The sequence below is a fragment of the Sinohyriopsis cumingii genome, chromosome 15 (assembly GCF_028554795.1).
Source record: "Sinohyriopsis cumingii isolate HCF-2022 chromosome 15, ASM2855479v2, whole genome shotgun sequence".
Classification (NCBI taxonomy): domain Eukaryota; kingdom Metazoa; phylum Mollusca; class Bivalvia; order Unionida; family Unionidae; genus Sinohyriopsis; species Sinohyriopsis cumingii.
In genome coordinates, this window is record NC_142975.1 from 36,975,481 (window position 1) to 36,985,322 (window position 9,842).

Here is a 9,842-nt window from a genome sequence, read left to right on the forward strand (position 1 = left end):
ATGTCACTTGTGACACGAAAACAAACAAGACAAGAGTTTATATACTTTTTTCAGAACACGTTTATTGAATGTTTTTTTTTTCAAACATGAATACGAAAGACAAAAATACATAAAAGCCAAAGGCTTAAGTACAAGAATAAAAGGCACATGATAACCATTAACGTGGAATAAACACAAGTGTCTGTACAACCACATGTTTTGGGTAATGTTCTAACCAGTTCTATAGTAGGGGGTAAGGTCACACAAGTGTCCTCCCGAAAGGGTCTTTCAGGCCTATCCACGACAGTCCCGTCCTGGGTGACGGGTTCTTCTGGCACCGTCACTAACACGGGTTGAAAAGTAACTTTTTTCCTTGAACAACTCTCGTGCATACTGGGCCACTTCTTGGGTCCAAGCCTCAAAATCCCATTTTTTCCAGGCACGGACATCTGTCCAATGGGGATGTAAGTCACAAGCTACACACACATCGTCATACACGTCTTGGGTAGCTAAAAGTTGACGAATCTTTTATTCCTGTTGAGGTCGAGAAGTATCCAGATGAAACCGCAAGGCTTTGAGCAAAAGGAGTTTTTCGTGACCATTTAAGGCCATTGAGGTGGTAAGTACTGATCGTAAAGAGTCCACAAAGAATCAGCTGGTAAACGAAATCCCAGAAAACAAGTCACTAAGACACACACCACTTGTCGACCCAAATTGAATGGATACAGTTGTTGTAATAATCGATGGTAATGATCCACGGTTTGAATATGGTCATTGAGTTCCTTCCACGGAATCTGTTGGATTACATGCGATAAAAGTCGTGGCATGGCAAAACCAAAACATGTGGTTGTACAGACACTTGTGTTTATTCCACGTTAATGGTTATCATGTGCCTTTTATTCTTGTACTTAAGCCTTTGGCTTTTTTATAGTCTCTTTGTTTCGGAAACAATACACGTACTTTCTAGCCAGACATCATCGTTCTCCAGTAGGGAATTTAAATGTTGCATACTGTAACCGAAACGTCAGAGTTCGTTTAGAAGTTTCCTCTTCCGCTAAGAAGATTCCACGTAAAATATGTCTGTAATCCTTTACCTTGTCTTCCTCAATGTGTTGTACTAGGTGAATCTCGAAGTAACAAAAATAATCAACACGTGGATCATCGGGGGCCTGGAAGTATTGAACAAGGTCTGACCACTGAAACAATTTCTGACGAATCAGTTCTCTTATACCATTCAGGTACCAGTGCTTAAAAATCTGGTGACGTAACGGATGCAATTGTTCTTTACGTTTGATTTGTATTTTGACCAGCTCTCGGTAAATGCGTTCTCTCAACTCCACAGGCAAAGCACGAATGTTCTCTAGCAAAGTATCCATGAATAGGTCATACTAAATCCTCTTTGGTCTGACACAAGAAATGTACTGTTTGCACAAACATGGTTTTAATTCATTGTCGAATCTAAATCGTTTCACCACTAATCTACACATTACAATTCGGTCAGAAGTTTCTTCTTTCACCAAGTTGACATTGCGTGAAAGATGTTGGTAATTCGTTAACTCTTCCTCTGGAATTCGATGCAGTACGTTTACAATGTAGTAGATAGAATCGTCAATACCAAACCATTCCTTTTTATAACCAGGAGGTCGTTGATCAATGTCTGTCCAATGGAACAGTTTCAACTCAATCAGTCCTTGTATAGCATTCAGGTACCAGTGGTTCAAACACCGGTGACGTAACGGATGCAATTGTTCTTTACGTTTCACTTGTATTTTGACCAGCTCTCGGTAAATGCGTTCTCTCAAATCCACAGGCAAAGCACGAATGTTCTCTTGTAAAGTATCCATGAACAGATTATTATGGTAAAGTTACTTCAATGTCTCGGACCCACTAAGGGTAAGTAATGACAATTCGGTGACCATCGAGCATGTTCTACGTAGGCCGAATCTTGCGGTTCCCAGTGGTGAAGTGACACACCGCAACTGAAGCACTTGACTTTATCTCCTTCGCCCAAGTAGAAAAATCCGGCTCTGGCTAATTCTTCGGGGGTCGGTCCTCCCAGATACTTAGGCCATTTTCCTTTGAACGATTGAAGACGATTTTCAAAGTCGCAGTATTCCGACAAACGCACAGGGAACGAATATTCGTCTTTCACAGGTTCGTTTCGATGAGGGTTGGGTGACAGGAACAGGAGTTTGCTCAGGGCTGGATGACATCCGTAGGGCGGTAGACGTGAAGGTGAACATTCCCCTTTAAAACGAAACCCAATAAAATGTCCAAGAGGACGAGCGGCATCGCTTTCGCATCCCTCAGGTTGGACACGCACAGCATCCCTTTCCATGATAGGGGTAGTGACACTAAAGTTCCCATGATGCTTTACGGCATCGCTAAGGTCACAACGTACAGCATCGTACCCATCGCAAGGCTCACAATCGCATTCCACTTCAGAAGCCTCACACTTGAATTGTGCCTTTCTGAACAACTTGTTTTGTGTTTCTCTGAAAGTATTCATCTTGTTCGCTCGGTCTTGGTAGTCCCAATGAACTATCAATCTTGCCTAGGGTTCCTTTTTTATATAGAGACCAATACCGACGTGTCCATACGGTAAGGTAAAATGATTGGGAAGTCGCACTCACTTCTGGTACACGATTTGATAGACTTTTTCCAAGGGCCGACTGACGATGTGGTGAGTGGGTAAACGTACAATCTTGTTCGGTTGATAGGTGGTCACTTTAAAGTTTCCATCCTCTCCCGATTGCAAGGCTTCTTTCAATACCCCAAAATTGACCACTCGACTGGTACGATAATTCAGAGTCAGTCCTTTCACTTTGCACGTCGTGTGCACTTCTCCTTGTTTGTCACGGTATTCGTAGCCGTAATTTTTGGGACCACCACTGACGAAACTTAGAATCTTGTCGTCGGGATGCTCGTCTGTCCAGGCTCCTAAACGGTCTCCTTCGATGTCAGGGTGCTGTTGACTTGGGTGATGGATGTAAATGCAACTGTCCGTGTCAAAGTACAGGACACGTTCCCCTAACAGTTCTAAAGCTTCGTACAATTTTAAGCGAGCATGAGCTGTCACGTAAGCCGCAATGATAACATTTCCAAAAGGGTCGTCTTGTACAAAGTCCAGATCTTCTTCGTAATTGACCAAGATCAAATTCTCTCCAACGACGTCCACGTGTTTCATGTATTTGGTTTTGTCGTGAATCATCTGGAAGTAGCGGGAAGGTTCTGTCAAATATTCCGTCTTGGGTAAACACGGTCGTTGTGCCATTTTACCCCACAAGCAATTTAACATCACTTTGGCAAACGATCGCCTGCCTTCGTTTTTCTCGATGTGGTCTAAAGAGATGCCTTCTTGTTCGTAGTATTTCTCCTTGAATTGTATTTGGTCTTCGGGAGTGTGACACCAGGACGGATAGCCGCTGGCTTCTTGCTTCAGTTTCAAAAAGGCATCCACGTAGTCAGCGAAAATGCCTTTCTGACTGGGGTCACCCTTGTGGTATTGTTGTGTCTTGGGAAAGTGGCAAATTTCGTACACTTCTAACAGTTGGTATCCCATGTCCAGAGCTTTGAACAATTCTACGCTGACCCAGGTTCCCGTCAAGGCACGTTCTTCCTGGCTGTGATGGCAAGGCTGGTCTTGGTTGCACGTTTCGGCACAAGTACGGCACAAAGGAAACATCAGTTTGCCTTGACAATGGTGAGGTAAGACGGGATGGTATAGGTTAGTGGGAGGCAAAACTTTACACTTGATCAAGCCTTCGTATTGTCGAATGTTTTTCAGGTCGATGTGTTCCGTTAACAATTGCGGGTGCCCTACAGGAAAGCGACAATATTTGCACACGTAGGGATACAGCGAACACACGTCCAAGTATTTGATTTCTTCTCCTTTCTCTTCGTCGGCTTGGTACAGCAAACAGGTGGAATTGGTCCTTCCTCCGTACAAACTATCCCTCGGGTTCAACGGGTCCATGAACTGGTAACTTTCCACGAGGCGTTTAAACTCGGGATCGGTTTTCATACGGTGATCGTACTCGTGTTCCCACATTTCTACCACTTGGTATCCTTCCTGTTCTAACTTTAGGCGTCGCTGACAAGTGTCCTGATACAAGTCTTCCATCGTTCGTTGTAAAAACTGATTTTTAGTGCTACTGTCAGGGTAACAGACGGGACATCCGTGAAATAAGCAGCCGTTAAACTCGTACACGATCTTGGGGTTTTCTAAGTCCCAGCCATCGACCGAATACGTTCCGATGGTCTTTTCACCCCCTCCGTTGCGGGCATGCTGAATCCATTTGTCTTCCTTGTCGCACAAGTAATGTAACCAACGTAGGGCTTTGACCGAGTATTGACGTTTGACATAATGGGTAGTTTAAGGACTGATGACAGCCACGGTGTTTTCAGGCATGAATCGTTGTCGATACACTAAGGAACACGCTTTGGCAATGGTGCAAGCTTCTTTCAAAGGATCGACCCCTCCGTGTTCCAGGAACAGTTCTCGAAATTTTCCACAGCAACGCCGTAAAATGTCCACGTCGGAACGACAATACTTTAGCATTTGTTCCTGAAAGTCAAAATGGTCCGAGGCATGAGCCTGGTACCAAGCGTAGAAAGCTTCTCGTTGTTCGGTACGCATGTTGTCGGGGTCGTAATAGTGAGCCTCAGGCAAATGGGGTAGAACGGCGCGTTGATTGGCTTCCGTATTGAAAAAGTGAGAAAAATAACCTTTAGCCATTTCTGTCATTCCAAACGTTTTAGGCATTCGACTCAAAGGCATGGCCAAATAGCTCATCGAATCTTTAAACTGCACTTGTCCCACTTGCATGAAAATGATTTTGGCTCCGTTCAAAGTGACTTTAGGACGTTCGGTGCCATGTTCCGTATAGTACCTCAAAAGAAACTGTCCATCGTATCCGGAGAAATTGTGAGCCATCACTGTGGCATGGCGATGACAATCTCCGTAACGTTCGATGTCCTCTTGGCTCCACGTCTTATCGATGGGGTCTAAGACCCATTGGGCAAATTCGGCTAACGTGTTCGGTCCCCGAAAGATTTTTTCACGCCCTCCAGGAATCTTGCTGCAGTGAGGGGAATGACTGAAGATAGGTTCTTGAATGCACTTCGCGCACGCTCGATGAGCCACGCAGAAATCAGGAATGTGAATGCCGGTCTCTTGCATGCATTCGAAATCGAAAAAGATGAAATTGCCTTTCTTCTTGTGACCGTCCTCTTTCTCTGGTGGGGGTTGGTATTTTTGCACGTAGCATTGGTGTTCCAAGTCCACGATGTGGTGAAAAATGTGACATTTTTTCTTTCCTGGACATACGTGTGTCTTGGTAGTATTGGTACGTATACTTTGTCCACAGGTAGGGCACAATCTCAGGAGTTGACAAGCACATTTCTTCTGTGAACCTTGTGTTTTCAAATGTTGTTGGTAACAGGTAGGGCTGACAAACGTGCGCAGACAACTTGAACAAGGCACTGGTTCTTCGCTGAGACAGGGTGGAGAGGCCAAACATCCTGAGCATTTCCATCCACAATGTTTGTGTTGTTCTCGATTGTTATAACCATAATCACATTTCTCACAGTAATATCTGTATCCCAGGAATCCGGTGATGGTGGTAATGGTATCGAAATGGTCATCGTGATAATAAACATGAATGTATTTTCCGTCCTTAAAATCTTGGCCTCGAAACAACAGAGGCCCGCGCATTTCTTGAGGGTGCACTTTCAAGGTGTAGCGTGGAGCTAGGACATCTTGCAATGTTTGCATCTCAGGAATGCCACAGGGTGTGTCTTTAGACAGTCCGGCTTGTTGTAACAGGAGTTCTGCTTCGTTTCGTTGTTTGGCTCGATGGGAACGTTGAATAGTGTTCCAGGTTCTTTTCCATTCTACCGCGTCGTTCTTGTTGGCATAGGTTCGTCCCACCACGATGGCACGGGCTAAACACATCTGGTCATGAGTGTTGTGAATTCGGACGAGACTCTTTTTGGTGTTGCGAAGGTCGTCCACCAATAACATCTTTTTGCGTCCAGTTCCTTGAGGAGGAGAGACGTGGGTCATGTCCAGTGTGGCTTTACCATCGGTGATGTCAAACTGATCATTAGATTGTTGTACGTGTTGAATCTTGTCCATGACTTTGGAAGCGGTCAATTCTGCAGGGATGTTAAACTCGATCCAAACAGGAGATTTCAAACCGTCGTGTTGTATGGAAAGTGTCAAGCGATTGTCTTCTTTGGGTTGACATTGTCGCTTGAGTGAAGTGAGCAAAGAATCCCACACCCCAGTGATGAACACTTCTGCTTTCTCTAACGGCACTTCAGCCTTGAAATCTTTAAACTTCACCGTGTTTTTGTAAGCCGTGGTTCTAAATTTTCTAGAGGAGCGCTTTTCAGTCTCTCGAATGGAATAGTATTTTTCAGGGTTGACTAAGGGTGGTGAACTTGGTTTAGAGGGTTCGGATTCTGGTTCACTCATGTCCTCTTCAAAATCACTGGCATGAATTTGTGCCAAGATTTCAGCCCTGGTTAGAGGTGATAGATCACGTTTCTGCCTCTTACTTTGTTCTTCTTCTTCTTTCTTCTCGAATGAATAGGATCGTTTCATCTTGAGAGTAAAACGTCAAATGACTCAAGTGTAAACACCATAGACTAATTTATAGTCATGGCAGACCAGCGTATATAAAAGGGTGTGTGTCTTGTTCTTTCACTATTCATTTCACTCTCAAGCCGAGCACAACGATGGAAGAGACTAACCAAATCGAACGTTTCGTCAGAGCTTTGCGAGGGGTCATTAGAAAATTCTCTTCAGACCAGCCTACGGACTACTCTCCTTCCTTTCGAGATAAAAGTGAAGATACTTGCTATATCTGTCAGAAGAAAGGGCATTGGTCTTCAGAGTGTCCAGACCGTCAAAAAAGAACAAAAACAGGGGCTAAAAAAGACGAAAGTCAAGATACCTGTTATTATTGTAAAGAAAAAGGACATTGGTCTCCAGATTGCCCAAAAAAGAAACAAGAGGAGTGAGAAGAAAAAAGGAATTTTTCAGAAGAAGAGAGGGATTCTTCGGAAGAAGAGAGGGATTTTTCAGAGGAAGAAAGCAGACAGGTGAAGAAAAAGAAACAGGAGAAGAAAAGAAGAAGGGAAGAAAGTGAGGAGGAAGAAGAGGAAAAGAGTGTGACGGTGAAGAAATTAAAAAAACAGAGAGAGACTAAATAAGGAGAAAGAAGAAGTCAATGAACTTTTTATTAAAGTGTTCTGTTGTGAATTGTGAATTGGATTGTAACAATGGATGAAAGAATAAATTAATGATATAAGGTAAGTGTCTTTGAGTTTTGATTTTAAAATAAGAAGCTACACTCACGCACTCATACAAAGACACGTACTATAGGGGGTAAAATGGGTTGTTTTTTTTTTTTTTTTTTTTTTTTTTTTTTTGAGTTATTGGCAAATTGAAAGGCTATCTCTTTTCGAGAGAAGTGGGTGGCCTTGAAAAGGGCCTTTTTATTTTGGTGCAGGGGTGAGTTTAAGCAATCAACTTTAACTGCCTTAAGCCTTTGCCACGGCCAAGGCCTACTTCTGGACTGCGTAATGTTGATGATGATGATGATGATGATGATTGGGTTGAAATCACTAAGGGTGGTACGGTAGGCTTAGTCACAGGGTTGGCGTGTTTAGCTCGGGAAGGTCGTATTCTCTTCGGTCGTAATAAAGAAGTCTGATACATTTGTTTCAGACTTCTTAACTCCGCTAAAATGTCCAACAGTACCGTGACGGTTTGATTTTCACCCTCTTGTTTCTTTGCTGCTGCTACTTCTTCTTGCTGTTGTTGTTGTTGTTTTTTTCTTACCTCTTCTTCTTGCTGCTGCTGTAGGAGAAAAGCTTGTTCCGCTTCCTTTTGTCGTTGTATAAATTTCTCCAATTCTTCTTTCTGTCTCTGTCTAAAATTCTCTACTTGCGGTAATGAAGAAGGTAACGAAGGTTCCGGAACAAATTCTTGCTAGGAGAGAAAATCCACAAAATCCCAATTCACCTCTTCTGAAAGTAAGTCCGGGTTCCCTTGGGCAGTCTCCCCTGCTGGTGCACCCCAATGGATCGTTTTCTGAGTTTCCGTCATGTTGAATCACTGTCGCATAGATTGACTGCACACAAGCGCTAACGAATCTATATAGACCACGTGACGTCACAGACTGTTCTCTTCGGATTGGATGCGAGCTGACTGAATTTTGTAACGCGTGTTTGGATTGGTGAATGAACTCAATCCGTTTCAATCCTACCTCTACCTATAAATAAGCGCAGTTCACTGCATTGATTCACCTGTTCTCGTCACTTCAAGATGTGGACCACAGTTGAGTCATCCACCCTTGTGTCTTCCATGATGTTTAGGACGGACATGCTCATGTATGTCCGATCCAAGTGGACCGTTGTCCACAGGACAAACACCAGCCTGTAGATACGTAGGATCTACGTTGAAAGACAAGGATGCCTGAAAAGAGTGCTGATTTACGGGCCAACAGTGAGACGCAGCCTAAGGACAAGAAGAAGACCAATGCGGTGCCATTTATGTTAATGAATACATTAACATAAACCCAAAGGCCCTTTTCAGGGCCAGCCATATTTCTGGAAAAGAGAATGACTTTTCAATTGCCTACCCTTTTTTTTAAAAAATTTAAAAAAAAAAAAATCCCATGTTCAATTCCCCTTGTACGTAAAATGACCCACAATTTATTCCCATGTTAATTCCCCTTGTACGTAAAGTGGCACACGATTTTTCGCCATGTTAAATTTCCATTGTACGTAAAGTGGCCCAGGGGTCTCTGTAATGCTAATTTCCATTGTACGTAAGGTGGCCCCATTCACTACGTAGAATATTCCATTTCAGTTAAAACTACTTCCGCTGTGTCGAATATTTGCAATGCCTAATTTTAATATTTCTAAAACATACTGAACAAATAAACAGGAGGATCTTTTCTATACATATCTTCAAAGAGATGTAACTCCAAAATTGACGAAATTAATGATATTATCAAAGACGAAAGACGGTAAACTAAATCACATGGGTTGCTTTAAAAACATAGACCCACTCTTGGTGACCGTGTTTGCTAAAGAAACTCCCCTTTGATTTAAAACACCAACAAACTGACAATGTTTTGTACCCCTTCCGTCAATCATGTTAGGAATTACAAATCAAATGAATGAAATGACAAAGTTTTGCTAATTAATTTTATTTTATCTCTGACGTCTTTTATTTTTAAATTCCGAGATGGGTTGGAAGGCTATATAAAAAAAATAGGATAGTGTATACGAATTAGCCGCGCGTTATCAGATCGAGTACAAGAATAGCGGAGAATTCGCCCCATGGAGAACTCGCCCTGGGAGAACTCATCCCAGGTGTCAGGAGACATTCCCCCATGGTGGTCGGAGAAGTCGCCCCACACCCCTGGATAAATCGCCCCAATGATCATATATAGTAATTCTGAGATATCGCCAAATGATTGTTAAGGCTTTATTTATTGTTGTTTTTCTTCAACCTAATAACTTATTAAATCTATAAAATGTGCAATTTTTCAACTTTTCTATTTAATCAACTCCGCTTCTGTACTTAACGAAAAATAAGTGTTATCTGTCCCTTTTGCTCTGCTCTTCAAATCATTAGATGCATTTTATAAATTTGGATAGGTTTTCAGTATATGATCTACAATCTGATATAATTGGTCGTCCTGGAAAATTTAAAGGTATATTATGGTCAGGATTTTTATGAGTTTTTTGGGTAATATGTAGAATTGAGATGTACGTATGCTAAGAGGGAAAGTATCAAATTCCTCATATACATAATTCTTATTTTTAGCGATATCATTAAT